At 44.4% G+C, this 25,919-nt stretch overlaps 1 protein-coding gene and 2 long non-coding RNA genes across 10 annotated transcripts in view; 2 read left to right on the top strand and 1 right to left on the bottom strand.

The window, feature by feature from the left end:
- The window catches only part of ARHGAP26 (Rho GTPase activating protein 26), an 840,200-nt gene that overhangs the window by 750,729 nt on the left and 63,552 nt on the right, over nt 1–25,919 (bottom strand). The window lies entirely within an intron of this gene.
- The window catches only part of LOC144329562 (uncharacterized), a 200,078-nt gene that overhangs the window by 110,626 nt on the left and 63,533 nt on the right, over nt 1–25,919 (top strand). The gene's annotated exons all lie outside the window — the stretch shown is intronic.
- On the top strand, nt 1,279–5,110 carry LOC144329566 (uncharacterized). The gene is made up of 2 exons (XR_013394926.1): nt 1,279–4,556; nt 4,904–5,110. It is a non-coding gene; the product is annotated as an uncharacterized LOC144329566 (long non-coding RNA).

Below are 25,919 nucleotides of genomic sequence, written 5' to 3'. Positions count from 1 at the left end.
CAAAGAGGACGTAACCTAGAATTTGGAGATTAGAAGATGCCTCATGCTGGTGTAGAAGCTAAAAGGGACCAGCGTAAAAAAAATGTGGTTAGGGCCAGGTGCAGTGGCTCACGCCTGTAATCCCAGCACCTTGGGAGGCCGAGGCGGGCGGATCACAGGTCAGGAGATCAAGACCATTCTGGCTAACTCGGTGAAATCCCATCTCTACTAAAAATACAAAAAATTAGCTGGGCGTGGTGGCAGGCGCCTGTAGTCCCAGCTACTCGGGAGGCTGAGGCAGGAGAATGGCGTGAACCCAGGAGGTGGAGCTTGCAGTGAGCCAAGATCACACCACTGCACTCCAGCCTGGGCGACAGAGCGAGACTCCGTCTCAAAAAAAAAAAAAGAAATGTGGTTAGCTGAATGAACGTTTTCCTCCAGAAATTTACCACATAAGCCTTGATGCCTAAGTGCACGGCTCATGTGACAAGGGTACATCCTAAAGGCTCCTGGACTCAGAAAAACTCAAAAGGAAGACATTGGTTTCAATTCAGCTCAAAAGGAAGACATTGGTTTCAATTCAGCTAATGGCATGGAAGGTCTGGCCTCAGAAACTATCATACCATGTGAGGAGGAGGAGTTGCAGTGACAGAAGTTTTTGGTGACTCAAAAGCGGATGCCGAAAAGGGAGAACTGAGTAAAAGAACATGTCAGAGCTTACCCAGGAGGCCCTATATCTGGTGGGCTGGAGAGTTTTGGTCTGTTGGAAGATAAATGACAAAGTGGAAGCTCAAATGGTCTTCATCCAGACAGGTTAGATAAAATATCCCACAAATGCTCCCTAGCTTCTTGCTTTGATTTCATGCTTGCTAAGATTGATTCAGTTCCCGGATCTTGAAATTGAGATTCCCAGAACAATCATCATGGTTTCTCCATCCTTCCATTGATAATTTAGCATTCTGTTTATGGCTCAGGGTCTTGCTGCCAGTAGGTGAGTCCCCTAAGCCTGATCAGTGCTGGAGGAACTGGCGACACAGAGGTTCCTTAGCCAGGGAGTGTGCGAGGGAGGTCTTAGACTAAGGATGCCACAGCATCTGCAGGACCAGCTCCGCCTTTGCCTCATCTATGGTATAAGGAAAATGATGATTCCTACATGTCCCAGGTATCACGACAATCAGGAGAGATCATGGCTATATAGACAAATCCACTGATCTAGGAGTTCTGGTCACCCCTCAATAACACATCAATCTTCAGAGGGAAATTAAGACTTTTCCTCACTTTTCATCTTGGCACTTATCTAAAGTTCTTTTTTCTTTCCTTTTCTTTTCCTTTTTTTTTTTTTTCTTACCATGGACACAACTTGGGTTTTCCAACAGCCAACCACATATCCCTACTCACAAACAGCATCCACAGGTTTAGCCTAAGCACAGGCATTTGGGTCCCCATGTCCACATTTTGGTCACTTCTTTGAGATCTGTGGTTGACCAACACCCAAGTGCCTTTGTGGGTGCCATTTCATGGAATTCTTCCAACAGTCCCCAAAGGTAGTAGGCAAATGGTTACTTCCCATTTTAAGGAAGAGAAAACAGACTCCAGGAGGCTATACAAGTGACTGGAGGCTCAGGGTCCCAGAAGCCAGTGAAGGTGGAATTGGAATCAAACCCATGCTGCAATTGCGTGCCTTGGAGCTCTTTTCCTAAAGGATACCATGAGCTACCCAGGTCCTGTCAACACTTAACCCTGTAGACACCAGAAGACCCAGGATATGAATTGAACATCAGAGTATTTATGAGCAAGGGTTCAAATCCTGGTTCTCCTTACCTACCATGGTGCTTTGTACTAATTCTCTAACCTTACTGTTCTCCATTGTAAAACAGAGGTTAAAAAAAATTACACGGCACAATCCTGAGTGACCTGGAAACTACTATCAAGCAGCATTTTTAAACTAGCTAACATTTTTAGAACCTGACAGTGCTCCAGGCACATTCTCATAGAGGATAGCACTAGCTGGGCTCATCCCAGGCTCAAAGTGAGGTGTGTCCAACCTCTGAGCCTACCACAACCCCCTTTTCCTTACTTCCTCTTGTAACTGCCCTGCTGTGTGAGTTATTATCCATCCTTCCAGACCCTCAGCCTCTTGACTACTCTAATAGCAAACACAGTTTCCTATTATATGTTCCAACTCAGGCAAACAAGAGACAGAAAAACACTTGAGAGCCCTCAAAGTCAAGGAGCATCAAGGTGCTGGGAACATGACCCCTTTGACCTAGGTGTTGAAATGTAGTAGCCCCTCCCTTCTCTCAACCCCCCAAACAACTATTCAGACCCAATAGGGGCTTCAACCACATGCAGTTTGGTCTCTAGGGTGCCTGGTTTTTTTTTATTCAACCTCCACACTGTCCAGCACATTGGTCTATCAACGCACCAAGAAGAGGCTGACCTGCCCCCCTCTTCCTTTGAAGCATTTTAAGACAAAATACATTTGATGGATCAGGCAGACTACCCTTCAGACTCTACCTCTGGGCCATTCCAACCTCCATGGTTGCCTCCACTGTGATGTAAGATGGACCCCCGAAGAGGCAGCTCATGCACTGGTCCACGGTGGCTGCTCCAGAGACAGGTATGTTCAATGACTGCTCCCTCAGAAAATGATACCACCCTGTCTCTCAAAGCATAAAGAGTTGGGAATCATCCTTAATTTCTGCTTCTCCTCAGTCTCTATGCCCACCCCATTTTATGTTGGGTCAACTCTACCTCCAAAATACATCCCAAACCTGCCTGGCTCTCCCCATGTCTGCTGCCTCCTCTCTAGGTTCAGCTATCATCAACACTCACCCTGGCTCCTGAGCAGCCCCACAACTGGTCTACCCCTTGATCCTCTGGGTCTCTGTGGCACAGCACTCCTCTTTGTGGGGGTTTAAGAATACAGCTCCATCCACAGACTCCCTTGCAGCTAGGTTGGCCACATGACCACATACTTGCCAGTAAAATGTGAGTAGAAATGATGCATGCAAAATTTACATCACTTGCTTAAAAGGAAATTGCTTCCCAGAATTTCCTCTCTTGCTCCCTTTTTTTGTGGGCTGAATGTAGACTTGGAGCTGTGACAGCTCTGACCATACTGGTAGGCACAGAAGCTTAAAGGAAGGTGAACAACAGGATGGAAGGAATTTCAGTTCCACAATGATCTTGCAGAGTAGAGCTGCTTACTAACCTGGATCTCTCTGGTGTGATGAGAAGAGACTGGAGGATTGTAAGGCAAAAAGCAGATCCGTGTAAAGACTATTACAGAAACCCACGCAAGAGATACATGCATTGGTAAAGGTGATAGCATTGGAAATGGTGAGATGTGGTCAAATTCCTGATATATTCTGAAGATACAATTAGTTGGGTTTTCTGATAGATTCTACTTTGGGCATGAGAGAAAGAAATAACTGAAAGATGATGCCAGGGTGTTTGGCCTGAGCAACTGGAAGGCTGAATGGCCATGAACTGAGATGGAGGAAAACTGAGGGTAGAGCCTGTATTTGGAGAAAAAGTGAGAGTCAAAATTTGAGCATTCTTAAGAGTGGAGATTACCAGAGCCTGAACTTGGGGTCAAGGCAGACTGGATTCCAGTCCTAACTGACACTCAACTGCATGATCTTGATCAAGTTACTTAAATCCTCTGTGCCTCAGTGGTCTTATCAATAAAACAAAGACTAATAATAGCCTCCATTGCATACAGCTGATATAAGGAGGAAACACATGCTTTCCAGATTTTCTTTTGTGCTGTTTGATTCTTCAAAAGGGCTCAGAACATTTGAGTTCAGGAAGAAATCTTCCCTCACCTCCATGTCTGCTTATCCCATCTCAAATAACACTAAGCCCCCAAGATTTTGAAAGTAGAGATGTGGTTGTCTGCTGTGGTTTGAGGACAGCTGTGAGGAAGCTTTCAAAGCAGCTGGTAGAGGCATATAACCAGAACATTTTCTTCACCTCAGATTCCTGGCAAAACAAGGCCTGCAGTTAGAAGGGAAAGGTTTTAATTACCAAGCCACCTGTCCAGTCATCTGAAGCCAACCCAGCCCTTGGGCTGGTTCCCTGTGGGCAATGGGGCATTTAGGGGAACCATACTCACAGTCCCTAATGTCTTTCATATTTCATAGCCCTGTATAATCAAGCAGAAATTAACAGCTCTCAAAAATCCTCCTGTTATTGTTCCTCTTCCCCATTGTTACTAAGGATAGAGACAGACACTGAGGGTTTAGGTCACAAAAAGCTTGAATTCCATCCTCTCCTTTCCTGCGATCAGGATAAGGTGACCTCTAAAACCAAGTGACCTTACGTTCTCCAAAGCTAACTATATCCCCCCCAGGTCTCCCTCCAAATGGAGATAAGTGGTTTCCAAATTATACATTGTCCATTGACTTTTTAGACTTATAAATATATGAAAGGTGAGTTGGTTATATTCAAACTTATAAAATAATAATCAAAATTAATAGAAATTCACCGGCACCATGACTCACGCCTATAATCCCAGCACTTTGGGAGGCCGAGGCAGGCAGATCACTTGAGGTCAGGAGTTCCAGATCAGTGTGGCCAACATGGCAAAACCACATCTCTACTAAAAATACAAAAATTAGCCAGGCATACAAGAATGTGCCTGTAATCCCAGCTACTCGGGAGGCTGAGGCAGGAGAATCCCGGAACCTGAGAGGCGGAGGTTACAGTGAGCCAAGAGCATACCACTGCACTCCAGCCTGGGTGACAGAGTGAGACTCCGTCTCAGAAAAAAAAATTAATAAAAATTCCTGACTCTCAACTTTAACAAAGAATGAATGAAGCTGAGCATGGTGGCTCACGCCTATAATCCCAGCACTCTGGGAGGCAGAGGCAGGCAGATCACCAGGTCAGGAGATCGAGACCATCCTGGCTAACACAGTGAAACCCCGTCTCTACTAAAAACACAAAAAACCAGCCAGGCCTGGTGGCAGGCACCTGTAGTCCCAGCTACTCGGGAGGCTGAGGCAGGATAATGGCGTGAACCCAGGAGGCGGAGCTTGCAGTGAGCCGAGATCACGCCACTGCACTCCAGCCTGGGAGACAGAGCAAGACTCCATCTCAAAAAAAAAAAAAAAAAAGAAAGAAAGAATGAAGGAAGAGAAGAAAGAAAAGTAAAAATAATGAGCAATTTTGGGGAGTGCCATTTATTTATGCCATATATGAACACATTTTCCAAACGTGGCTTTATTTTTTAAGGACTAGACAGAGGCCACGGAAGAAAATGAACCCAAGTAGAAGAGGTGTCAGGATTAAACTGCAGAAGGGATGTTCATGATTCATTAAAGCAGTCTCTACTTCTTGGGCCCTTCACTAGACTGTATTTCCCACCTTCCTTGCAGTAAGCTGTGGCCATGTGACTGAGTTCTGGCTAGAAATACATGGGCAGAAGTGATGAGTGTCACTTCCAGGCCTGGCCCACTAAAACCTCTCATGTAAAATCTACCATGACCCTTCTGCATGGTCTTGGAAGAAACATGTTGACAATGGTGGAGCCATAAGATGGAAGGAAGCTGGGAGCTTGCACCACTGCTTAGAGGAGAACCACCTGCTGATTAGAACATCCAGTGCGAAATAAACATGCATGTATTAAGCCACCAAAATATGTTAGTAGCAGCTAGGGTTACATTAACTAATATACAGCTCAAATCTTACCTATGCCCTCCATGCCGCCTCACTCTGGCATTTGCAAACACTGAGTTTTCCCAAGACCATGTCAGAGGTTGTAAGTCTAAGTCAATCAACAGACTAATACAATCAACACACTATACTTGTGTTAGCCTTGTCCATCTCACTCTCATGAATTATTTAACTGACAAGTGATATTCTCACTAGGAGTGCATTATTCCGTAAAACAGCATACACCAAGAAAAGGCTGTCATTTTTTTTAAAGGCACAAATTATACTTAGCAAGATACAAGCGCCTAAAGAAATAACAGGCAGAAATTAAACAAACCAATTAGTGTGCCATGGTAGTGTTGCCACAGAGAACGTTCCCTCTACCAACTGGCTGTGAGCTCCATGAGGGCAGGGACGTGCTTCTTCCTGCCACAGGGCTATTCTCTCTGCCTGAAATGCTCTGCCCCTCCTCACCCTCGCCTTCACTGTCTCCTGGGCCTGGTTCCTCCTACTCCTCTTTTAGATTTCAGCACAAGAATTCCTCCCAGGTATCTCTGTTTTACTGTATCAGAGCACCGTGTACCTTTTCTTCTGTGCAGTTTTACATTTCTGTGTAAGAATTTCTTCATAGCACCTGTCTATATCTAAAAATATCCTATTTATTTGAACACAGGTTCATTATCTGTCTCCCTATAACCCTGCCAGGGGCCTTGAATCTTTCATTCACAGCTATCTCCCAACCCCTCCTGCAAGAGAAAGTCCTTTTCTTTCTCTTAGGCTGTAAGAGAGGCTGTATAGGCTGTATAAATAAAGAAATGTGTTACATATCTTTATTTCCATTTATTTGATTTTATCCAGTCAGCCCAACCACTAGGTTAACTTTCTTCTATTCATATTTTAACATCACATTATTGAAAGATGGACAGCTGTTAACATAGGTGAGATGAAAAATCATGAATGAGATGCTAAAAATACAGAATTTAAAACGTATTCCATCATTTATTCTTATGCCTGAAAAATGTGTATTTAGTGCCTTCTCTGTGCAAGGAACTATTTCAGTTGCCCTAGGGAAATATTAAGATGAATGAAATCAAATTCCCTGTCCTCAAGCGGTTTACAAATCATGGAGCAGGAGAATATGTTACAACACTAACGCTGAATTTTTCTCTGGGTTTCCATGGCCCTTGCCCTATTCAGTCAGCAGGACTAGTTTGTGTTTCTTGCCTTAGGGAAGGAATGGATGACAAGCAGGAAGAAAATTTCTTTTGAGCTTCAAAGTCTACACCCTGTTGGGAATGGAATGGACTCTGGTAATTAACACTTTGGGGGAAAATACATGATAATATAAGAACAAGGCTTCCTGACCCCACAGGAGATAAAAGTCTCCCACCGAACCTCCAAACAGGATGAACTCCAAGGGAGGGGGAAACAGCAAAAAATTCCAGACAGGTTTTTAAGCTCTGAGAGCTGAGGTGACCCATCCCTGGGGCAACTGTCAAGATCTCAGAAAGGCAGGGCTGCACGAAGGCATGGGGGTGCTAGGCAACCATGCAGAGTTCCCTTGCCCCCAGCATGGTGTGGGGCAGAAGAAGGGTCCCATGGGCCTAAGGGAGATGACAGTGCAGGAAAAACAGGGTTGCAGGACCTAACGAGGTCTTGCAGAGGGAAACAAGGGACAAAGAAGCATACTGTCCAGTCCCTGTGACTAAGGACTGGATAGGATGATGTGCGTTCTAGCAAATAGACAGATGACACCTGAGGACCAGATCCCATCCCGCCTTGGCCCTAATCCTCTAGAATATAGATGCTGCCCTGAGGCAAGGGGAGTAGGGTGGCGAATGGGATAGTATATTCACAAGCAGAAGGGGAGCTCAGGAAAGAAACTTAGTTAAGAAAATTAAACTGACTCAGTGGCACTGGGAGTGGCACCTGCTACACAGATTTGAAGAATTAAGGTTTGTACTAATACAACCGCCAAAGGCAGATGTCCTCACCATGCTATGATGTGTAAGGACAGCTACGCAGCTGGGGAGCCACAGAAGGCTTCAGGGATGGGTTGAAAGGTGAACAGGGGTCTCCGGCTATTAAGAATTTTCAGAGATGGAGATAGCAAATAGGGAGGTTGGAGAAAAATGCATTTCAGAAATGAAAAAGCTTAATCAAGGACGTAGGGGCAGGAAAGCTTTGCATACATAAAGCAATAGCTCCTCTGACTTATCTATAGCTCAGGGTATATGCATGTGAGAGCTCACAATCAGTCACTTAGTGGAGAGCCTTAAGTGACAGACCAAGGAGCCTGGCTACTATGTGGTAGATAATAGGGAATCGCTAAAGGTAACTAAGCAGTGGACTGAGATGATCAATGCTGCCTTAAGAATACAGAGCTGTCTGGGCCAGGTGCAGTGTGGCTCACGTCTGTAATCCCAGCACTTTGGGAGGCCAAGGTGGGTGGATCATGAGGTCAGGAGATCGAGACCATCCTGGCTAAGACGGTGAAACCCCATCTCTACTAAAAATACAAAACATTAGCTGGGCGTGGTGGCAGGCACCTGTAGTCCCAGCTACTTGGGAGGCTGAGGCAGGAGAATTGCCTGAACCCAAGAGGCGGAAGTTGCAGTGAGCTGAGATCCCACCACTGCACTCCAGCCTGGGAGACAGAGTGAAACGCTGCCTCTCAAAAAAAAAAAAAAAACAGGCGGGGACGGTTCCAAGATGGCCGAATAGGAACAGCTTCAGCCTCCAGCTCCCAGTGTGAATGACACAGAAGATGGGTGATTTCTGCATTTCCAACTGAGGTACCAGGTTCGTCTCATTGGGGCATGTCGGACAGTGGGTGCAGGACAGTGAGGGCAGCCCACCAAGTGAGAGCCGGAGCAGGACGAGTGAGAGCCGAAGCAGGGCAAGGCATCGCCTCACCCGGGAAGCGCAAGGGGGAAGGGAATTCCCTTTCCTAGCCAAAGGAAACTGTGACACACAACACCTGGAAAATCGGGTCACTCCCACCCTAATACTATGCTTTACCAAGGGTCTTAGCAAACGGCACACCAGGAGATTATATACCGTGCCTGGCTAAGAGGGTCCCACGCCCATGGAGCCTCCCTCATTGCTAGCACAGCAGTCTGAGATCTAACTGCAAGGCAACAGTGAGGCTGGGGGAGGGGCGCCCACCATTGCTGTGGCTTGAGTAGGTAAACAAACCAGCCAGGAAGCTCGAACTGAGTGGAGCCCACTGCAGCTCAGTGGAACCCACTGCAGCCCACTGCCTCTGTAGACTCCATCTCTGGGGACAGGGCATAGCCAAACAAAAGGCAGCAGAACCTCTGCAGATTTAAATGTCCCGGTCTGACAGCTTTGAAGAGAGTAGTGGTTCTCCCAGCACAGAGTTTGAGATCTGAGAATGGAAAGACTCCCTGCTCAAGTGAGTCCCTGACCCCTGAGTAGCCTAACTGGGAGACACCCCCGACTAGGGGCAGACTGACACCTCACACCTCACATGGCCAGGTACCCCTCTGAGATGAAGCTTCCAGAGGAACAATCAGACAGCAACATTTGCTGTTCAGCAATATTCACTCTTCTGCAGCCTCCGCTGCTGATACCCAGGCAAACAGGGTCCGGAGTGGACCTTGAGCAAATTCCAACAGACCTGCAGCTGAGGGACGTGACTGTTAGAAGGAAAACTAACAAACAGAAAGGACATCCACACCAAAACCCCACCTGTACATCACCATCATCAAAGACCAAAGGTAGATAAAACCACAAAGATGGGGAAAAAGCAGTGCAGAAAAGCCGAAAATTCTAAAAATCAGAGCTCCTCTCCCCCTCCAAAGGAATGCAGCTCCTTGCCAGCAATGGAACAAAGCTGGATGGAGAATGACTTTGATGAGTTGAGAGAAGAAGGCTTCAGATGATCAAACTTCTCCAAGCTAAAGAAGGAAGTTCGAACCCATCTCAAAGAAGCTAAAAACCTTGAAAAAAGATTAGACGAGGCCAGGCACAGTGGCTCAAGCCTGTAATCCCAGCACTTTGGGAGGCCGAGATGGGCGGATCACGAGGTCAGGAGATCGAGACCATCCTGGTTAACACGGTGAAACCCCGTCTCTACTAAAAAATACAAAAAACTAGCCAGGCGAGGTGGCAGGCGCCTGTAGTCCCAGCTACTCAGGAGGCTGAGGCAGGAGAATGGCGTGAACCCGGGAGGCGGAGCTTGCAGTGAGCTGAGATCTGGCCACTGCACTCCAGCCTGGGTGGCAGAGCAAGACTCTGTCTCAAAAAAAAAAAAAAAAAAAAAAGATTAGATGAATGGCTAACTAGAATAACCAATGTAGAGAAGTCCTTAAATGACCCAATAGAGCTGAAAACCATGAAACAAGAACTATGTAACAAATGCACAAGCTTCAGTAACCAATTCGATCAACTGGAAGAAAGAGTATCAGTGATTGAAGATCAAATGAATGAAATGAAGTGAGAAGAGAAGTTTAGAGAAAAAAAGAGTAAAAAGAAATGAACAAAGCCTCCAAGACATGTGGGACTATGTGAAAAGACCAAATCTACGTCTGATTGGTGTACCTGAAAGTGACAGGGAGAATGGAACCAAGTTGCAAAACACTCTGCAGGATATTATCCAGAACTTCCCCAACCTAGCATGGCAGGCCAACATTCAAATTCAGGAAATTCAGAGAACGCCACAAAGATACTCCTCAAGAAGAGGAACTCCAAGACACATAATTGTCAGATTCACCAAAGTTTAAATGAAGGGAAAAAATGTTAAGGGCAGCCAGAGAGAAAGCTCAGGTTACCCACAAAGTGAAACCCATCAGACTAACAGCGGATCTCTCGGCAGAAACTCTACAAGCCAGAAGAGAGTGGGGGCCAATATTCAACATTCTTAAAGAAAAGAATTTTCAACCCAGAATTTCATATCCAGCCAAACTAAGTTTCATAAGTGGAGGAGAAATAAAATCCTTTACAGACAAGCAAATGGTTAGAGATTTTGTCACCACCAGGCCTGCCCTACAAGAGCTCCTGAAGGAAACACTAAACATGGAAAGGAACAACCGGTACCAGCCACTGCAAAAACATGCCAAAATGTAAAGACCATTGATGCTAGGAAGAAACTGCATCAACTAACGAGCAAAATAACCAGCTAACATCATAATGACACAATCAAGTTCACACATAACAATATTAACCTTAAATGTAAATGGGCTAGATGCTCCAATTAAAAGACACAGACTGGCAAATTGGATAAAGAGTCAAGACCCATCAGTTTGCTGTATTCAGGAGACCCATCTCACATGCAGAGACACACACAGGCTCAAAATAAAGAGATGGAGGAAGATCTACTAAGCAAATGGAAGACTGAAGAAGGCAGGAGTTGCAATCCTAGTCTCTGATAAAACAGACTTTAAACCATCAAAGATCAAAAGAGACAAAGAAGGCCACTGCATAATGGTAAAGGGATCAATTCAACAAGAATAGCTAACCTAAATATATACGCACCTAATACAGGAGCACCCAGATTCATAAAGCAAGTCCTTAGAGACTTACAAAGAGACTTAGACTCCCACACAATAATAATGGGAGATTTTAACACCCCACTGTCAACATTAGACAGATCAATGAGACAGAAAGTTAACAAGGATATCCAGGAATTGAACTCAGCTCTGCACCAAGTGGACCTAACAGACATCTACAGAACTCTCCACCCCAAATCAATAGAATATACCTTCTTCTCAGCACTACATTGCACTTATTCCAAAATTGACCACATAGTTGGAAGTAAAGCACTCCTCAGCAAATGTAAAAGAACAGAAATTACAACAAACTGTCTCTCAGACCACAGTGCAATCAAATAAGAACTCAGGATTAAGAAACTCAATCAAAACCACTCAACTACATGGAAACTGAAAAACCTGCTCCTGAATGACTACTGGGTAAATAATGAAATGAAGGCAGAAATGAAGATGTTCTTTGAAACCAATGAGAACAAAGATACAACATACCAGAATCTCTGGGACACATTTAAAGCAGTGTGTAGAGGGAAATTTATAGCACTAAATGCCCACAAAAGAAAGCAGAAAAGATATAAAATTGACACCCTAACATCACAATTGAAAGAACTAGAGAAGCAAGAGCAAACACATTCAAAAACTAGCAGAAGGCAAGAAATAACTAAGATTAGAGCAGAACTGAAGGAGATAGAGACACAAAAAAACCCTTCAAAAAATCAATGAATCCAGGAGCTGGATTTTTGAAAAGATCAACAAAATTGATAGACTGCTAGCAAGACTAATAAAGAAGAAAAGAGAGAAGAATCAAATAGACACAATAAAAAATGATGAAGGGAATATCACCACCGATCCCACAGAAATACAAACTACCATAAAAGAATACTATAAACACCTCTATGCAAATAAACTAGAAAACCTAGAAGAAATGGATAAATTTCTGGACACACACACTCTCCCAAGACTAAACCAGGAAGAAGTTGAATCCCTAAATAGACCAATAACAGGCTCTGAAATTGAAGCAATGATTAATAGCCTACCAACCAAAAAAAGTCCAGGACAGATGGATTCACAGCCAAATTCTACCAGATGTACAAGGAGGAGCTGGTACCATTCCTTCTGAAACTATTTCAATCAATAGAAAAAGAGGGAATCCTCCCTAACTCATTTTATAGGGCCAACATCATCCTGATACCAAAGCCTGGCAGAGACACAATAAAAAAAGAGAATTTCAGACCAATACCCCTGATGAATATCAATGCAAAAATCCTCAATAAAATACTGGCAAACTGAATCCAGCAGCATATCAAAAAGTTTATCCACCACAATCAAGTGGGCTTCATCCCTGGGAGGCAAGGCTGGTTCAATATACACAAATTAATAAACGTATCCAGCATATAAACAGAACCAAAGACAAAAACCACATGATTATCTCAACAGACGCAGAAAATGCCTTTGACAAAATTCAACAGCCTTCATGCTAAAAACTCTCAATAAATTCAGTATTGATGGAACATATCTCAAAATAGTAAGAGCTATTTATGACAAACCCACAGCCAACATCATACTGAATGGGCAAAAACTGGAAGCATTCCCCTTGAAAACTGGCACAAGACAGGGATGCCCTCTCTCACCACCCTATTCAACATAGTGTTGGAAGTTCTGGCCAGGGCAATCAGGCAAGAGAAAGAAATAAGGGGTATTCAATTAGGAAAAGAGGAAATCAAATTGTCCCTGTTAGCAGATGCCATGATTGTATATTTAGAAAACCCCATCGTCTCAGCCCAAAATCTCCTTAAGCTGATAAGCAACTTCAGCAAAGTCTCAGTATATAAAATCAATGTGCAAAAATCACAAGCATTCTTATACACCAATAACAGACAAACAGAGAGCCAAATCATGAGTGAACACCCATTCACAATTGCTTCAAAGAGAATAAAATACCTAGGAATCCAACTTACAAGGGATGTAAAGGACCTCTTCAAGGAGAACTATAAACCACGGCTCAATGAAATAAAAGAGGACACAAACAAATGGAAGAACATTCCATGCTCATGGATAGGAAGAATCAATATCATGAAAATGGCCATACTGCCCAAGGTAATTTATAGATTCAATGCCATCCCCATTAAACTACCAATGACTTTCTTCACAGAATTGGAAAAAACTACTTGAAAGCTCATATGGAACCAAAAAAGAGCGTGCATTGCTAAGACAATCCTAAGACAAAAGAACAAAGCTGGAGGCATCATGCTACCTGACTTCAAACTATACTACAAGGCTACAGTAACCAAAACAGCATGGTACTGGTACCAAAACAGAGATATAGACCAATGGAACAGAACAGAGCCCTCAGAAATAATACCACACATCTACAACCATCTGATCTTTGACAAACCTGAGAAAAACAAGAAATGGGGAAAGGATTCTCTATTTAATAAATGGTGCTGGGAAAACTGGCTAGCCATAAGTAGAAAGCTGAAACTGGATCCCTTCCTTACACCTTATACAAAAATTAATTCAAGATGGATTAGAGACTTAAATGTTAGACCTAAAACCATAAAAACCCTAGAAGAAAACCTAGGCAATACCATTCAGGACATAGGCATGGACAAGGACTTCATGTCTAAAACACCAAAAGTAATGGCAACAAAAGCCAAAATTGACAAATGGGATCTAATTAAACTAAAGAGCTTCTGCACAGCAAAAGAAACTACCATTAGAGTGAACAGGCAACCTACAGAATGGGAGAAAATTTTTGCAATCTACTCATCTGACAAAGGGCTAATATCCAGAACCTACAAAGAACTCAAACAAATTTACAAGAAAAAAACAAACAACCCCATCAAAAAGTGGGCAAAGGATATGAACAGACACTTCTCAAAAGAAGACATTTATGCAGCCAACAGACACATGAAAAGATGCTCATCATCACTAGCCATGAGAAAAATGCAAATCAAAACCACAATGAGATAACATCTCACACCAGTTAGAATGGCAATCATTAAAATGTCAGGAAACAACAGGTGCTGGAGAGGATGTGGAGAAATAGGAACACTTTTACACTGTTGGTGGGACTGTAAACTAGTTCAACCATTGTGGAAGACAGTGTGGTGATTCTTCAAGGATCTAGAACTAGAAATACCATTTGACCCAGCCATCCCATTACTGGGTATATACCCAAAGGATTATAAATCATGCTGCTATAAAGATACATACACACGTATGTTTATTGAGGCACTATTCACAATAGCAAAGACTTGGAACCAACCCAAATGTCCATCAGTGACAGACTGGATTAAGAAAATGTGGCACATATACACCATGGAATACTATGCAGCCATAAAAAAAGGATGAGTTCATGTCCTTTGTAGGGACATGGATGCAGCTGGAAACCATCATTCTCAGCAAACTATCGCAAGAACAGAAAACCAAACACCACATGTTCTCACTCATTGGTGGGAACTGAACAATGAGAACACTTGGACACAGGAAGGTGAACATCACACACCGGGGCCTGTTGTGGGGTATGGGGAGAGGGGAGGGATAGCATTAGGAGATATACCTAATGTAAATGACGAGTTAATGGGTGCAGCACACCAACATGGCACGTGTATACATATGTAACAAACCTGCACGTTGTGCACATGTACCCTAGAATAATAATAATAAAAAAACAGAGCTGTCAAGAGTTGGAGGAAAGAGAATGAAGGAGAGGGTGACAGCCCAGGCACTAAGACATAAGGGACTGGAAATGCAATTGGAGCTATAGGAATGGACAGAAAGAGGCTGATGGAGACAGGGCTGGGCATCCTTGGCAAGAACTGACATCAGAGAACAGGGAGGAAGGATTTAATGGTGAATGCTTGTAAGGTTACAAGGATGAGGAGGTGGGGAAAAGGCAAGGTTTAGGCCTGAAGTAGAATATGTCAGTTGGAAGTATGGACCTGGACTTCAGAAAGAGAGAGAGTAATATCAATAGTTGACATTTGTTGTCAGAGCTAGAATAATTTTTTTTGAGAGACAGGGTCTTGCTATGTTGCCCAGTCTGGCCTCAGACTCCTGGGTTCAAGCTATCCTCCTGCTCCAGAATTACAAGTCACCGGGCTATAGGCACACACCAGAGTTGGAAGAAATTTTAAAGATCCCCTAGACCACTACTTCTCAAACCTTAAAAGTGTACATATGAATGTCACTTCAATAAAAAAAAGTAATAAATTCCCCCCAAAAAAGTATGTCCATCACTGGGGATCTTCTAAAAATGCAGATTCTCATTCAGGAGGTATGGGATGGGGTCTGAGATCCTGTATTTCTAACAATTCTCAGGCATGCTGAGGCTGTGGTCCAGAGACCACACTTTAAAGGGCAAAGGAGCAGACCAGTATTTCCCCAAGTATAACATGGATGTGTTTGAGAGCACACATGAGGATTTTAGGTGGTTCACAGACATTGTATTTAAAGATCTATTTGATATTTGCTTATAATAGTGATGTGAAGTTTTCTTTAAATGCATTTAAGTATTAAAAAGTTAATTTGGAAAAATATTAAATAAATAACAATGGAGGAGGCAGGCGCTGGTGGCAGAAATTGGGCAGGTGACCTGCAATTAGGAAAGTCCGGGGCATGCTTGTAGGAAGCTTCTGGGGGTACTTGTAGGAAGAGGGGAAAAAGTTTACCCTCCTCAGGGTAAAATCCGGTTTAGAGTAAGTACTGGTGATGCAAGAGGAAAAAATGCTGCATGATGGAACAAGGTGACTAACAGAGAAGGTGACTGAGCATTTCCGGAGCCTGTGAGCATTTCCGGAGCTGTGAGCCCAGCACTGTATTGTAGTGTCATTTACTCTTCATGACTCTATAGATAGGTTTATTGTTACTATGATCCTAATGAGGACACTGTGGCTCAGAGAGGTCACCCTAGGTCGCACACCCTGAGCATATGTAAGTATCAGGGCCAAGAATTGAATCCAAGTCTGTGTGATTCCAGAGCTACATGCTTAACCTTTCTCTCAATTACCCTATTCAGCAGGCTGGAGACTTACACAAAATTCTCTTTTCAATGCTGCTGCTGCTATTTTTCTACTAAGGCAGCTCGTTGTAGCTTTTTTTTTTTTTTCCAGACAGAATCTTGCTCTATCACCCAGGCTGGAATGCAGTGGCACAATCTCAGCTCATTGCAACCTCCGCCTCCCGGGTTCAAGTGATTCTTGTGCTCAGCCTCTGGAGTAGCTGGGATTAAAGAAGGGCACCACCATGTCCAGCCGATTTTTGTATTTTTAGTAGAGATGGGGTTTTGCCATGATGGCTAGGCTGGTTTTGAACTCGTGGCCTCAGGAGATCCGCCTGCCTCAACCTCTCAAAGTGCTGGGATTACAGGTGTGAGGCACTATGTCCAGCCAACTTTTTTGCATTAATATCAGCAAGAATTGTGTGAATTCAAATTCATTGAATTCTGTTTTGTAAATCACGTATTATCATTCCCATTTTCTTTCTATTTTTGAAACGGAGTCTCGCTCTGTCGCCCAGGCTGGACTGCAGTGGCGCCATCTAAGCTCACGGCAAGCTCCGCTTCCCAGGTTCACACCATTCTCCTGCCTCAGCCTCCTGAGTAGCTGGGACTACAGGCGCCCGCCACCACGCCCGGCTAATTTTTTTGTATTTTTAGTAGAGATGGGGTTTCACCATGTTAGCCAGGATGGTCTCGATTTCCTGACCTCGTGATCCACCCACCTCGGCCTCCCAAAGTGCTGGGATTACAGGCGTGAGCCACCGCGCCCGGCCTATCATTCACATTTTCAAGATGACAAACTGAGGCTTACCAGGGTTACACAGTCAGGATTCAACACTTGGGTCTCTCTGACTCCAGGTTCAAGGCTTTTCCAACAAGCCCACCCCAACCCTGCTCCTCTTTGTGTGTGACCATTGCTAACAAACAGACTTTCCTCCCCAGGCTGGAGCAACTTCCTATCATTTGCCAAACACATGCCCCCCACCTTGCTCTCTGCCCTGGTGGACACATGACACCGTTTAAACCAATTCAGAGTTTAACCTATAATCTTGGTGTCAGTTGGTGGCTAATAGCTGCCTTGTAGGTTTAATAGGTGCACCAGATCTCCGGCAGGTGCAGACAAGCCACAAAGAAACCCACTCTGAATCTCTGCATGCTGGAATCGTCCCTGATTACAAACCAAACTGCATGTAGTGGTGCCATCAGGCAAGGCTCTTAGTTTTGTCAAGAATGCTACGAAGACTTTTTACAAAACCAACCTTTGTTTCAGACGTTACAAAAAGGAAAGGTACTGTAAATAACTCTCATATGGGGCTGATCAATTGCTCTTCGAAACTAAGATCTATTCATACAGCATTATAACCAAAACCTGAAATACTGTTATTTTGCAAGGAGAGGGTATTCTAGAAGCGAGGATTTAAGTGTCAGACAAATAAGATTTACTCCAGATTCTAGTCGAAATCCCCTTTAATTCATGTTAAACACGGTATTTTAAACCATCACTAATTTTCCCTTCAAACAGGACTTCCATCTAGAAGCCAGGCCTTCTGACTTCCCTTTCTCATCGATTCCCGCGGCTCCCCTCCCTTTCCAGGCTTCCAGGCTACTTTACACAAATGCTTTCATCTACATCAGTGGCTTTCCTGTTCCATGCATCATGACATTAGCATGGTTCTTCCCATCATTTTCCATCTGGACCCCACTTGCAGAACAAAGTCTGCTCATCACTCATAGGCACACACAGTCTGCAGGAGTGAGAGTAACACGGCGTCATGAAGGGACTGGCCAGGACACAGATAACCCAAATCCTGCCACACATCAGCCACCCTTCCCCATGAGGTCCCGAGGGAAAGGGGTGCAAGGAGGACAGAGCAAGGCAAAGCAACAGCTTATTACTGGCTGGTTGGCCTCTGGCTCCGAGTAGAACCCCAGCAACATTGGCTGGGCTGTGAGCTCCCTCACTGGAGCTAGCAAGGCTTGAGTGCCCCGAGGGGTGTTCTTGAATGTTCAACCCCAGACCCAAGTCTGTGCCTCCACCCAGAGCCAGCCACCACAACACACTAGCAAGGAGAACAAGCAAGACAAATGGGGCAACAGACCCAGTGCCTAGAACGGAGTAAACCTAGGCCACGCCCCAAGTCCTCTCCGGTCGAAGGAAAGAAAGGGCGGACACTGGAGGGAATTAACGGGAATGAATGAACAGACAGACAACATGACAAGGGAGCAAAAAAAGAACCGTCAGGCTTTCTTCTCTCAATGGGGCAGGCCTCAGTTCAAGTTATTTCTCAGCCTCCTGGGAAGGAGGGCAGACAGGGCAAAAATAGGCCCCATCTCTTACCCTCAGAAGCAGAGAGTGAGGAGACAGCAGGAGAGAGAGGTCCCTGGAGGGAACAGGAGTCCAGTGCTTAGGGGTCCGGCCACACAAAAGCAGAGTGAGAAAGACTCCACAAGGCTGTGCATCCAAGGCTGTGGAGCCGAATGCTCCATCCACCTCCCCCAGTCTCCTCAACACAGGCGCACATTCTCACCCGCACCTGTGGGCTGTGGCAACGCTTCCTCAATTCCACACCGAGAAGGGACCAGCTGGGAAGGTAAGGTGCTGAGGGAGACCTCAGACTCGTTCTCCTAGAGAGCCGTGTCACATAGCCATCTCTGCTTCTAAACCTCGCTGTTTTTGGTTTTATCTTTTTCAGCTTTATTGAGGTATAACCGTTAAAATTGTATATATTTAAAGAGTATAATGTAATGATTTAATATATGTATCTATTGTAAATTGATTACCTCAATCAAATTAATTAACATATCCATCACCTTTTTTTTTTTTTTTTTTGATGAGGTTTAAGGTTTACTCTCGGCACATTTCAAGTATACAATACAGTATGATTAACTATAGTCACATCAGGCTGTACATCAGTGCCTCAGAATCTGTTCATCCTATGACTGAAAGTTTGTACCCTTTGACCAACATCTCCCCATACCCCCTGCCCCCCACCCAGCCCCTGGCAAATGCTTTTCTAGTGTTTCTATGAGTTTGAATTTTTTTGTCCTAAAATTTAAGTTTTTCCTACAGGTTTGCCCAAAAGGCTAACTGAACAAAAAGAACCTGGAAGGGGCTCAGCCATATTCCCTCCACCAGCTTCCTGATTCCACGGCATTTTCGTCAAGCAAAACCCAGGTACTCCGCGATGCTGGGCAGAAGGTGGCAAGCGTAGTGGGTAAGAACCCAGGCTCTGAGTCAGATGGCCAGGGAGAGTTACATGCCAGCTCTGCCACTTACCATCTGGTGACCTTGAGCAAGTTAGTAAACCCATCAGTGACCTCATCTATGAAACAGGCAGAGCAATAGTGGCAACCTCAGAGTTGGGTGTGAAGCTCAGATGAGACAATTCATGTAAAACACTGAGCACAGTGCCGGGCACATAATGAGCATGCAGTAAAAGCTGGCAGCCGCGATGATGATGGTGTCACTGTTATTATTATCCTATTATCACTACTACTATAAGAATAATAGGCTGGGCACAGTGGCTCACGCCTGAAATCCCAGCACTCTGGGAGGCTGAGGCGGGCAGATCACGAGTTCAGGAGATCAAGACCATCCTGGCTAACGTGGCGAAACCCCGTCTCTAATAAAAATACAAAAAATTAGCTGGGCACGGTGGCGGGCACCTGTAGTCCCAGCTACTCGGGAGACTGAGGCAGGAGAATGGCATGAACCTGGGAGGCGGAGCTTGCAGTGAGCTGAGATCGTGCCACTGCACTCCAGCCTGGGTGAGAGAGCGAGATTCCGTCTCAAAAAAAAAAAAAAAAGAATGATAATAGCATCAATAGCATCAATATTGACCTGTGTTGTCAGAGTGGGATGGAATTTTAAAGATCCCCAAACCAGTGGTCCCCAACCTTTTTGGCACCAAGGGCCAGTTTTGTGAAAGAGAATTTTTCCAAGGTCCAGGGGGTCAGGGGGATGGTTTTGAGATGATTCAAGTGCATTACATTTATTGAGCACCTTATTTCTATCATTATTACATTGTAACATATTAATGAAATAATTATACAACTCACCATAATACAGAATCAATAGGATCCCTGAGCTTGTTTTCCTGCAACTAGATGGTTCCATCTGGCGGTGATGGGAGACGGTGACAGATCATCAGGCATTAGATTCTCATAAGGAGCACAACCTAGATCCCTTGTATGAGCAGCTCACAACAGGGTTCCGATCCCACAAGAATCTAATGCCACTGGTGATCTGACTGGAGGCGGGGCACAGGTGTTAATGTTCACCTACCCACTGCTCATTTTCTGCTGTGTGCCCGGTTCCCAACAGGGTCTGCAGCCCAGGGTCTGGGGACCCCTGCCCTAGACCACTGCTTCTCAAACCTTATTCCAGCTTCACTCTGAACCGCCATGGCTTCTAGAGGGCAATGAAGTGTCCGCTTTCCAGCTTGTTCCTTTTGCTTCTCTGCAACTGCTGACCCTTGTCTACCAAGGTGCATTCAAAGTCTTTCCTCACATCACCAGATTCTCACACACACCGTGTTTGGGGCAAGGTTAATGGGCTCTTCATTGTGAAGACCACAAATAGTTAACCAAATGCCCAACTCACCTCTTTCTCTCCCCACCTCCACTGCATTATAGGAATTTATCTGAAGGGAAAACATGGATTTGCTCAGCCTTCTTCTAGTTCATTTACTCATATTCCTACCTTCAATAAATGCTCTGGTAGTTGTTACCATATTTGAAGAAACGCTACAAGCAGAATTGTTAAAAATAGTAACAGAACAGCGATTTATACCTTAAACAAATCATTCCAACAGATGGGACTTAAAGCATTTATTATCCCTCTCTGGTCTGGGACTTTTCAAACACTGCATTTCCAGCCGGCCAGACTGGGAGCTATTTGATAGTACCTCTCTGACCAATTACATACTAATTAAAAGACTTCAGTGTGGGCTGGAGGGAGCAGCTTTGCATATGGACTTTAATTACTGGGCTCCAGTTTTGCCAAGAAAACACAAAGGGCTTTTCTGGCTGGATGCTGAGGCTAAGAATGAACATATGGCTTGTGTGGGAGGGGAGGGTTGAGAGTGTAATCCTAAACAGGAAGTGGAGTATTTCCCCTCCTGTAATCTCCTGGAAGTAACTATGTACCAGGGTCATCCAAAATCCCTGATTCAGTGCCCGGAACAAAGGGCACCCTGAGCGGGCAGTGAGCTGCCACTCTGGACCTGTCATTCAATCCTGGGGCCATCTCTGGATCAGGATTCTTTCTTGCCCCTCTGACCTTTTCCTGTTGTTTTTTGGATCAGAACCTCATGTCTCTTCCCAGGTTTCACAGTACTAATTTTTGGCTCCCCAGAATCCATTTCCCTGTCTCCTAGTTATGTCATCCCAGACTCCCCAATGCTCAAGGCTCAGGCAGGGCTATACCTCGGGCTCCAGGGAGGAGCATGTGGCCCGGTACTGATCATTTTAATCCCTCTGGCCAGAGTGTTTGGTTCAAGGATAAGTGTTCGCCCTGAAACAATACAATCAGCATGACTCTCAGGATGTGTGTGGGAGCTCACACTTGGGTAGATGTTTCTCTGTGCAATTTGGGGATTGAAAGGTGATGACTGGAGCTGTGGCAGTCATCTTGCTGCCATAGGGAAGAGCAGACCTGAAAATGGAGACACTCACGGAAAGGGAGGAGACACACACACACACACACACGAGCACTGGAATAGCATCTGAGGTCCCGGATTAAGCTATTGCTGAATGAATCCACTCACAACTTTTCGGTATTATAAGCCAATGAATTCCTCTTATGCTTAAGCTGGCTTCAGTTAGGTTTTCTGTCCATCTGCAACTAAAACCATCCTATCTGGTAGCAATAAGATCTGGTAGCAATAAGGGAGGCAGAAGTTAAAACAACAACTGTTGAACCTAACAGAGATCCAGCCTACCAAGAACACACTTGCTACAGCCTTTGTGGAGCCATAGAGACCTCGGCCAGAATCAAAGAATTCTAGAGGTGGAAGAGACCTTGGGGACAACGCATCCTGTTCAACCACCATTGCTGACTTTCTTTCTCTAAGTGGGTCTGTACCTGGAGGTCCAGGGAGGAAGGATGGCATGTAGTAAGCAAGAAGCAAACTCTTCTTCCCCTTGCTGCCTCAATGCCTTGTATGAGGCTGTTGCTCAATAAAACCTTTTTGCCTAAACGTTACAGACCCAGTCACCAATAACCAACATCTCTCTCAAACATGCAGCTAGTAAGCAGCCTGCATTTTTTTTTTTTTTCATTTCTTTTTTTTTGACAGTATCTCACTCTGTCACCCAGGCTGGAGCTCAGTGCTGAGATCTCAGCTCAGTGCAACCTCTTCCTCGTGGGTTCTAGCTATTCTCATGCCTCAGACTCCTGAGTAACTGGGATTACAGGCACATACCACCATGCCCGGCTAATTTTTGTATTTTTAGTAGAGACGGGTTTTCACCATGTTGGCCAGGCTGATCTCAAACTCCTGACCTCAGGTGATCCACCCATATCAGCCTCCCAAAGTGCTGGGATTAAGGTGTGAGCCACCATGCCCCGCCTGCTTTTCTTTTTATATGGCATGTATCTCTTCCAATAATTCCCTGAATGGATTATTTTGACCTCCTACAGCAGTTTGTCTCTCCTTCCTTCTGTTTCTTTGCTTAACACTATCTTCTCATTTCTTTCTATTCTCCATTTTGCCTTTTCCTTTTTTGCTCAAAACCTTTCTTTACTTCTTGATCCACATTACCTATAGGCACTTAAGAACCTACACATTGTTCCCTTCTCCATCCTTTAACTTCTACTGCAAACCATGAATTGCCTACCTGTCGTCACCCATCCTTTAACCTATCCTCACACACAGTTCAACTGCATTAAAAACAGCTATTTTGTTTGCATCCTGTCCCCAGGCAGACACACACACACACACCCCTAAAATCAATTTCTCACAACTGAGTTATCAACATCTTTAAGAGAGCCAAGGGATATTTCTTCCTAGAATCAGATCTCACAGCCACCCAAGATATTTTTACATAGTTCAGGATGGTAGTGGAAAGTAAGTCTAATTGTCCATTTCTCGCCAACGCCTTGTAGGACATGATCAGTTATTTAAACTTCCTGTGACTAAATTCCCCCTATTTCTGCGACAGATTAATGCCATTTGACAGCATATAATGTTAGCCAAGTTCTGGTAACACACAGAGGGAAAGCTTCATGTAAACATTAAGCGGAGTTATTACTCTCTGGAATCCAGTATGCAATTGGCACTCCTTAAGAATTACAATTACTATTTTTATATTCCTTTTAGAGTGTCTTAGGAACTTACAGGTCTTCAGAGAAAAAGCTGTGTGATTTTGGATGACAGTCACAAGCTCATTTGCTCTCTAGTCCAAGTGAAACCTTTTATTAGAACTTTGGACTGGGAAGGTGGAAAGTTAATTCAAGATATAAAATAAACAAGTGATACCTTGAATCTATGCAGCCTCCCATTGCAAAAATCAGCAACTGCTCCCACGTAGCATTTAATCCTCAGTGCCTTCTTTTACTGGAAGTTGTTCTGATACAAATAAAGAAAAATTTAAAGAAAGTGTACGATGGGTACAAATTCTAGGCTTCCTTTCTTATTCCCATTGTTAATATAACTCCATTTAGACAAGTTCCCTAGAAATCTTTCTTATTCAACTTCAAAACTGTAATTAATTATAGAACTGAAAAAAATCTACCTTTCCCAGCCTCACTTCTTTACTCTCTTTGGAAACAAGTCTGTGTACCTTCTCAGATGTCCTGCACTGCTTCCTTCTTCTTTCCTCTCTAGGCCAGGATCCCATCTGTCCTGGGTGCCCCTCTACCCCTAATGGTCTGAGGTGCGGCTTCCTGAGAGGCCACTGAGAGGGTGGCTGATACAACCCTGAGCCCCTATGGAGCACTTTACCAATGAGAAACAGGAGCAGGGGTAGAGTGGGAGACAGGCGGATTCCTGTTTCCTTCTTTCTCCCGCTATGCTGAGGCCGGATTCCTCCCGTAAATTACCTGGAAGAGCCCTACATGCTGAGTGACCTGCTTGATCCTTCATGGCTTATTTTGAAATGGTAGCCAGCAGAAAAAAAGAAAAGGAAATAAATTCATGTATCCCATTGTCTCTCCCTGTGCCCCACACACCCTTACCCTGGGATTTCACCTCCCAGATGAAGTTTTAGCACCAGGGTCCTTGCCTCCGACTCTGCTTTCTGAAGGACCAAAGCTAAGACGTTTATTTTCCCTAGACCAGCATTTTTCAAGGCGTGATCTGCAGACCACCTGCATCAGAATCCTCTGGGGTACCTGCTAAAAAGGCAGATTTCCAAGTCTACTTTAGAGATTCAGATTCAGTAGGCTTGTGGTGAATCCTAGGAATCTGCATTAACAATCTCCAAAGTTGACTCCTAAACACTATAAAACATGAGAACCCCTCGTCCAGGTTCCTCCAGTATCCCCCAAGCTCTGCAAATAGGACTTTGTGGTTGCCCAGGCTAGAACTGCAGCACGTGCCCCTTTATCCCTCATTCTTGCCGGGTCCTGCTGGTTTTACCAATGCAGTATCGCCAGCTTCTGCGCCTGCTCTCTGTTCTCCAATCCCACTGTCCCCATTTGGGACTATTATCAAAACTTCCTGAATAGGCTCCCCAGTTACCTTCCAAAACATCACAAACATCAGGGATAAGATTGCAAATTTCCTAGAGCATCTAGAAAAGTACAGTATAAGAAGTGGGTATGCAAGATATCAGAGAGATATATGAAGTCCCTGAGGTGATGTGCCTTCAGCTGGATACAGTCAGGCCTGTGCTAGATTTGTGATCCTGCCCATTTGCTGTATTCAGGTCTTACGTCATCGCTACACTTGCTTTACTGATCATGACAACAGGTATGGTCAACTCCATGTGAAGAGAAGTCCGCTCATCTATATCTGTGCAATCCTATATCTAATGGGGCACACTGCACACAATGGGTGCTTTACACGGGCTACTGACAGTCAAGATAACAGGGATATAAAATTCACTTTCTTTTTTTCCTCCCTTTCAACCATCCCAGACCCATATTACTCAATCTCCCTTCCGAACTTGATAAACACTTCTAACATAGCTTGAAAACTCTCCTAGGCTCCTTTCTGCATGACTTTGGCCAAAATCCATTTAGGTGCACCTGTGTTCTGTTTATTTCCTTCTTCACTGTCTATTCTTTCTGACACAAGAAACTGAATGTTCTTCCTTGTTATGAGGACACAAATTATATTGCTTAACTGTGATAATTATAACTAACATTTCTTAAGCATTTACCATGATCCAAGCCCTTTCCAGGCATTTCTTCATGTAGTTCTTTTTTTTTAAGACAGGGTCTCACTGTTGCCCAGGCTGCAGTACAGTGGTGTGATCATGGCTCACTGCAGCCTCGACCTCCTGAACTCAGATGATTCTCTCACCTGAGCCTCCCAAATAGCTGGGATCACAGGCACATGCCACTGTGCCAGGTGAATTTTTTTATTTTTTTGTAGAGACAAGGTCTTTTATGTGGCCCAGGCTAGTCTCGAACTCCTGGGCTCAAGCCATTCTCCTGTCTAAGCCTCCCAAAGTGCTGGGATTATAGGTGTGAGTCACTGCACTTGGCCTCATTTAGTCCTTTTGACAGCCCTAACAGGTAGGTACTTGTATTGGCCCATTCTCATGCCCAAGACTGGGTAATTTATAAAAGAGGTTTAATTGACTAACAGTTCTGCGTG

The sequence above is a fragment of the Macaca mulatta genome, chromosome 6 (genome assembly GCF_049350105.2).
Source record: "Macaca mulatta isolate MMU2019108-1 chromosome 6, T2T-MMU8v2.0, whole genome shotgun sequence".
In the NCBI taxonomy this organism is placed as follows: domain Eukaryota; kingdom Metazoa; phylum Chordata; class Mammalia; order Primates; family Cercopithecidae; genus Macaca; species Macaca mulatta.
This window is presented reverse-complemented; position numbering and strand designations above follow the sequence as displayed.